We start from the raw sequence: 8,475 nt of genomic DNA on the forward strand, positions 1-8,475 counted from the left end.
GCATCACCGCTTACCCTCTCAATGTTTAACAATTGCTGGAGATAAGCATCCATTATAGTTATATACTGATAAAAGATGTTGAATAGTTTGAAACTATTGTAATTTGTACTCCCATATGTATAAAATTATAGTATCCTCGAAAGTTATGTAATATATAACACTTTGTAATAGTCAGTTTGTATCTAGTCTTATGTAAACAAGTTATCAATGTAAAATATTGTTTTTATGAATATGCAAATAACATGTTTTGGAGTAACAAATGTCAAATATGAAAGTGTGGGTCTTTCAATCATGGTATCAGAGCGGTGGTTTAAGGGAACTAAATTCCACGGATTGGTATTTGGACTTAAACCATTAGAAGTTCAATATACGAACGGATTCATTAGGAGTATATGGATACAAACCACAGGAAAGACTTAAGTGAAGTATTAGGTAATAATAAATTCTAATATTCTAAAATACTATATTGCTCCAAATTTTTAGAAGAATGGCTGAACAGGAAGGTAGGCATACACCAGAAGTGGGTGGAGACCCTAAACCTGGTGAAGTAAATACTCCTGTATCCCCTGGTGAGGAGCGACTCTTGAGTAAACTTACTGGTATTATTCGGCATACTTTCGAAGAACACAAGAAATATAGTGATAAAGGCAAATAGAAAGCCACTGGAGAATCTTCAAAAGGAGAGGTGAAGCATCCCTTGTTCAAATATTTCAAGAGTAGTGGTGTTATGGAGTTTTCAGGTGCCATTAATCCCATTGTTGTTCTATCTTGGATTCAGAACACACAGAAAGTATTTCGTATTTCTCATGTGGATAATGAGGACAAGGCAAATTATTCTTCTCCAATATTCACTAGAGAGGCCCTGGTCTGGTGGGAAGCAACATTTGAAGCTGTTAAAGAGTATGATCAGGAGAATTTGTCTTGGGGAATGTTCAAAACTCGCTTACTAGAAAAGTAGTGTCCTATAGATATGAGAAGAAGATTTGAGAAAGAGTTTCTTGAGCTTAAGCAAGAAGGAATGACCGTGAATGAGTATGAAACTCAATTTAATCAAAGAGCACGGTTTGCTGCAAAATATATTCCAACTTAAGATGATAAAATTCAGTTATTCTTGTTGGATTAGTGTCTAAGTCCATAACTATTTTGGTATGCATTTGACCCGATTATGAGCATAGTCCTTTTGGGTTGCCTTCACCATAGCAAATTGTAGGATGAATTAAGGAGAGAAAGGATTAATTATGATTTATTAATATATTATAAGAATAATATATTAAAGGAGAAATCATAATGTTTAATTAATATTAGTCAAGAATTAATTATGAATTAATTTTGCGGTTAAAAGAGATTAATTAAACTAAGGGTCTGGAATTGTAATTATAAGATAATTGCAATTGGGCTATGGATCACCTTGGATTATAGGTGGGACGAAATCTATAGGAAGCCCATATGATTTTCATCCAAGGCATGTTCCAAAAGGGGTCCATGGGATGCTTGGTTCTTAAGCAGTCAAATTAGGGTTTCCTTGTTAGATAACCCTAATTGCCTACCTATTTAAAGAACCCTTGAGACCCAAAAACATGGCCAAACTTTTCAAGAGGGTTTCTGGATGCTTTTGGAGTTCCCATACTCTTTCTTCTTCATCTAGTTGCTTAGTGGTGTTTGTGACTCCATTAGAGGTGCAACACTTGAGGCACTAAGCTTTCTGAAGCCAATTACAAGAAGGATTAGATTGTTATTGTTATATAAAAATCAAAGGTTAGATCTAAGCCCTATTTTATGTTAATATGATTAATTGTATGCTAGATTTAGGGTTTATAGCTTTGGATTTTCAATTGCATGTTCATTAGACAAACTAGATCCAAATGCTATTAGGGTTTGCATGTACACCATAGGAATGATGTAGTGCTCAAAACCCATCATCGGTGTAGTGTGACTTCTTATCAACACCTGTGATATAAATAAATTGAATGGGTCAGTTTGGGAAACCTAGTGAGTACATAGGGTTTTCAACCCACACTAATATAATTATTATGTTTAATCATCAAACAGTTAACTCAATTACCCATCCCTATTATCTTAGTTACTCTTAAGGATCTATCCTAAGAATCAGCTATTTCTCATTCATTCAATCCTAAGGATTATCCTAAAGAATAGGTACGAAGTCCATCATTGTCAATGACACAGCTGTCAAGCTCAACTGCTAATTCTATCACTTAGGTGCAGCTGCCAGAATTGTGACATTCTATGTGAGGCGCAACTGCCAGTATTGTCCTTCGAACACCACTGCTAGGGTCATCTCGTTTATTGATAGTATCGTTTTCGAGAGTCCACTCGCAATACATGTCAATAAGTTTTTAGAGTACACCGGTGAACACATCATTCACAACACCTACAGGTTGCGAGCCTGCTAGTGTTCCACTGGACTGTCTAGAATACTCCGTGGTTGTCATCCATACTCTGCTAGATGATAGGACCAACATTTGGGAACATGGATTCTCACATCGTCCACCTCTCACCCTTACCTCATGGTCTATATCACCTCTTAGCTCATCATCCAACTCATATTTCATCTACCCATGTTTTACCCAACATATTACGTAGATATAAATACATATACAATTTAAATCATATAAAACTTGTATAAAGTCGTTCATCCAACATAGATAGCAAGTATATAGATAATATGCACACATAGCATGTACTTTATATTAAATACTTCATATCTATGTGTAAGATGAAAGGGACCATGCACTCACTTGAAAAGGTGGTGATTCCGAACTCAGACAGCGCTTCGCTTCTTAAAAATAATTTCCTTCGACGAAACCTAATATTATTACCACTAGAGTATAGTCTATTATTCGCCGATACTAATTAATAGTCTAGCTATTATTACTATTATATAAGCGTTAAACAATACTTATATAACCCATAATAATAGCCAAAGTACTTATTATAAGTTCGTAATAACATCACTATAATTAAATAAAAAGCTATATTAAAAATAGCGTAGGCGTAGCTCACTTACAATGGGTTTTATAGAAAACCGGGCTTTGCTTGGAGTAGCATTCCCGAGCCGAAAATCTCTTCTTATCAGAGCTGTCGAGCACTCCGGGGCTTTCGCCTTGTGCTAGGGAGGTTCCCTAGGCTTTTCGGGGGGGGGGGGGGGTTTCGTGGCTAGAGAGAGGTTCTAGAGAGAAAGAGAGAGAGAGAGTAAAGAGAGAAAGAATGGGAAATGTGTGAAAAAAATGAGGTTTGGAAAGGTTCTATTTATAGGGTGAAATATGGCTGAACTTGGTGCCACATGTTACCATCTGGTGGCAAGATTTGGGGAGAAAGCAATAGCCATGATTGTGCCACGTCACCCCTTTTCGCACAACATAGTTCCGACTTTTAAAATCCGTAAATTTCACATACGAGCTCCGTTTTTGATGTTCTTTATATCCACACATAGGTAAAAATAAGATATACAACTTTCATTTTGACTCTATCGACTAATTCTCGACCAATCTTAAATTTAATAGTACAAGAAGATTGTACTGTTAAATATCCGCGTAAAATTCATAACTTCTACATACGGACTCTGTTTTCGTCTGTCATTTTACCATTGAGTTCCTATTAATGAGATATTCAATTCTCATTTAGGTTGCATAGGCCAAAAACTGCTCGATCTAAAATTCGAGTTTCGGGTGTGCACTACTAAGCCAAATCTTAGAAAATTCATAACTTCCTCATACGAAGTTAGATTTGGGCGTTCTTTTTTTGTATGTTCTTGGTTTAACGTATACTAAAACTTTTATTTATATTTCTAAGGCTAAAAAGTCCTCCATCGTAAATTCACTATTTACGTCTCCCAGTGTCGTGCCGCGTTTGCCGTAAAACTTCGACGGACCATAACTACTTCGTTATAACTCGGATTTCGGTGTTCTTTATATGTACGGAACCCTTGAGACGTATTCTACAACTTGGTTAAGATTATTTATTCTAAATAATCTTTTGTCTAAAAGTCATTTTCGACCCCTACTATCTATAAATTGACTAGCTCGGATCTACGACCGTTACAAGTAACAATTGTCAAATATGAAAGTGTGGGTCTTTCAGATGGCGTAATTTAAATTGAAAATAATTTGAAGGTAAGTGAATGGCGATTCACTAATTTCCACCATGAAAAACAAAAGATAAGTTTTAAATGTATTGAAACTCTTAGATCTTTTATGATTCATTGAACTTTTCAATGTCATGTTTAAATCTCGATATGCCCTTCAAGTTTGTGACTGGGATACCGAAGATCATAAAAAAGGTGTGAATAACCATGAAAATGTACATGGTGCCCCAATGTTACAATCACCTAATCAATGTGTCGGTTAACCCCACACGCTCCATTGATCTATGACAAACATCGAGTCACCCTTTGCCACCTTTTCTTAGAGCCAAATTAGTGAGTCGGTTAACCACACATGCTCCACTAACGTCTTAGCAAGGGTACAAAGTGTAATTTCATGGAATAGCATCAAGTTCAAATTTTGCCTAAAGTAACTAATATTTAGAATTTTATAAAAACATTTAGTAACTTTATTAATCATTATACTTTTAATGAGGAACGAGTTGCCTTATCCAACCCATTCGGCTAACGACCCTCCACCAATCAAGAAGCGGTGGGTGAGAGTGGACACTCATTAAACAACCATTTTATAGGCTATAACCTTATACACCCTTATAGATCAGCTTCGTGAATAAGACCTACTAATGGTAAGACTAGCATTTATCTTATACATATGTAATAATTGTTCTTATAATATTAGAATAGTATAGGGTGAATTTTAAACTGGTAAAATTCTAGGGTTTGGAATTTAATTATTTCAAAATTCAACTTTTAATCAAAAAATTTGAATTCCAAAACTTGAGGGAAAGTTTTGAAACATTTCAAAACTATCTAGATCAAAATTCAAATAAATAATTAAACAATTAATTTTGGTGATTATCGGAATTTGACATAATCCAATTTCATGCAAGATAGTTGATCAAATAATTCAAATAATTAATATTTATTAAACAAGGTAATAATTGCTAATTAAATGACAAAAATCTTTTATTTTGGTAAGGATAATCACTATATATATATATATATATATATATATACACACACACACACAAAATAAGTAAAAAACCATGTTGTGAGTCATCTGATCCACAGACTCGTCGAGCAGCCTATTGCACTCGTCGAGTCTGTGAGACAGACTGGACTCACGTCGTGAACTCAGTGAGTCATGTCGTGAGTTGGGTGTTTATAAAAAATGATTTTCTTTTCAAGCTATGAACGAACATATGAGCATCAAATACAATTGAAACTAATCAAAGCTCTAATACTAGGGATGTCAAAAAGTCCCGTGGGACCCCGATCCCGTGGGCCCCCTATCCCATATCGGGGCATTTGTTGTACATAATCGGGGACGGGGACGGGGGTGGGGGCAAGGTTAACCCCCGTTTTAATTTCGGGGGCGGGGGCGGGGGTTGGTAGTCTTGTCCCGAAACCCCTGTGGGGGCCCCGTTAATAAATTATATAAGTTGACATATATTAATTATATAACTATAATAAAAAATAAAATGATTTTTACATAAAAAAAATTCAACAAAAAACATGTTTTTAAGTTGTTTGTAACATGTAAAATTATGTTATAAATATCTATTTGTTACCTAAAAAATAGTTTCCTTTAACCCAAGCAAGAACTTCTTTTACCCCAAATAAGGTAGCCCAAAATCATTCGGGGGCGGAGGAAGGAGGGCGGGGGTAGGGGTGGAAAGGATGGAGATTTTGGGGATGGGGGCGGGGGAACGGGAAAATTTTGGGGGTGGGGGCGGGGGATGCAATCCCCATCCCGTTTGCCCCCCGTTGACATCCCTATCTCATACCACTGATGGGTTTTTGAGCAAAATAATATCCTATGTGCACATGCAAAACCCTAAAGCATTTGGATCTAGGTTTCTCTATTGTATAACCAAATAATCCAAAGCTTGTAACCCTAATCTAACATACTTTGAAAAACGAGATCTATAACAAAAACAAGTTTAGATGATACCTTTCAATAGTTGCAAGAATCTTCAATCTTTAAGAAGCTTAGTGTCACAAGTGTAACCCCTCTAATGGCTTACAAACACCTAAGACCTAAGAAAGAAGATGATATAGAAGAGAAGGGAATGGATGGACAAAATCGACTCAAGGTCTCTATGGAATAAGTGGTAGCCAATTTTGGGTGCCCTAATGGTCCTTACATAGCTAAGCTGCTAGGGTTTCAGTCAAAACCCTAATTGGATGACTTAGGCCCTAAGCAGCTTAACAACCTTCTAGAATAAGGTCCCTTGGACGAAATTGGATTGGGATTAAACTCTAATTTTCGTCCCCTTTATATCCATAAGGACTCACAACCCAAAATCAATTATCTTATAATTGACAGTTCCAGTCCCCTTTATTTAATTAATCTCTTTTGGCCACAAAACCGGGTCAAGTATACACTAAATATAGTTACAGGCTTAGACATTAATCTAACAATTATAACATATGTAACTGATCCTATTTTCGAAGCATATGACACTCGACTCATTATTACATGGGTCCAAAATCTGTTAAATTCCTTGCTATAATATTTCTATATATAGAATCTCCAATGTTGAAACTTTTCAACATGCTATATATATATATATATATATATATATATATATATATATATATATATATATATATATATATATATATATATATATATGTCTCTGACTAAGTTCTATATAATCCAAACCTTTATATTTGAGATCTTGAAACTGATTTGGCATCTTTGGTTATTTAGGGAAGCCTTTTTAGGGTTTTATATATTTGGTAAATGCTTTATTTTCCTTATATATAATCATTTAGTTAGATTATGATGTAAGCTTTTTTCCTGAAAGGGTTTTCTTTGTATGTTCATATCGATATCAATAATACACAAAACCTTTGTTAGGTTACTTCAAATTTATGGTGATTGATTCATGATTGTTCTTCAGATTCCGTATCCGTCATCTCATCTTTATTCACAACAAGTGGTATCAGAGCGAGTTCTTGTAGATATCATCGATTATTGCAAGAATCGATCAAATATGGCGATTTTTTTCACGAATCTCACTTTTTTCTCCAAGTTTGTAAGTTCTTTGAAAAGAAAAAGTGAAATATCTCGTATTATTGCAAAACTTAATTCAGATATGTTATCTTCTACACATTCTATCATCTTATTTGTTCATAATTTGTGTTTTGTAAGTTAAATAGAGGAAGAAATCCGTGTTTAATTCTCATATTTGTGTTCAAATCTGTTTTCTCTCTTTAGAAATCATCTCAAATTTGTTTTCTTTCTCTAGAAATCATCTCAGATCTGTTTTCTCTATATAAATTTTATCAGATCTATTTTCTCTCTCTTTGAATTTCGATTCTTGTTGAAGATTTAATGGCGAATTGAATGGTATTAAAACTCATTAAAGGACTAGGATTAAAGGTTACAGATCCAAAGTTTCGTCTTAAAGAAGGATGTTTGTTATAGGATGTTCCTGGTCAATCTATGTTGAAGAATGCCTTTGAGATGTATAATCTCTATGTTGATGAGAAGATTGGTGATCTCACACGGATTTCTTGTGGTGGATTGGAAAATAATCGTTAGATGAAGATAAAGATTTGTTAAAACAATTTTCCATTTTCAAAGAATATTTACTTTGAAGCAAATACAACAGAACTTAGAGAAAAAAAAAAGAAAAGAAAAAGAAGGTGTTCTTTGTCTTCTTGATGAAGATCATGAAGTTCTTCAAGTCTCTAAGGAAAAAGTGACTCTAGATGTTCTTGTTGAGGAGGAGTCAAAACTTTCAAGTTTTTCAGAAATTTCACATTTCGAATTTGGTGGTTCTGAAGATGAATCTCAAAGAAATTCTTCTGAAATCGTGAAAGTGAAAAAGTTTTGTTCTATTGAAACTCAAACAGAATATGTTTCATGTTCTGATGATGTTTTTGAAGGAATGGTTCCTTACAGAAAGACTATCATTCAAGATGTTCAAATGTATAAAACTCAAAAAGTTTATGTACCAAAGGCTTGTGATGTTCAGATTCTGAAATGTGATGAGGTTGTTCAGATCCGAAAATCATTTCTAAAGCCTCGAAATCTGAAAAGAAAGAAGAATAAGAAGAAGAATAAAATGAAAAAAGGGCTAAAAAGTGAAGTTTTCTGAAAAAAGTGATATAGTGGATTGCAACTGTCAATCTTTTCAAAAACAGGGGTCAAATTCGGAATCGTTGTCAAAGATTGATGTTCGATTGGTATATTGGGCCAAAACCGCTACTTCGTGGGGACCAAATATGTAATTATGATGTATTCCAGATTTCGTATTGGAGTTTCAATATCACATCTATTTTGACTTTTCATAGTCAAAGCAGCGTTGTTTTTCTGATTATTTGATGAAAATAATCTAAGT

The sequence above is a fragment of the Lactuca saligna genome, chromosome 8 (genome assembly GCF_052625555.1).
Source record: "Lactuca saligna cultivar CGN05327 chromosome 8, ASM5262555v1, whole genome shotgun sequence".
In the NCBI taxonomy this organism is placed as follows: Eukaryota; Viridiplantae; Streptophyta; class Magnoliopsida; order Asterales; family Asteraceae; genus Lactuca; species Lactuca saligna.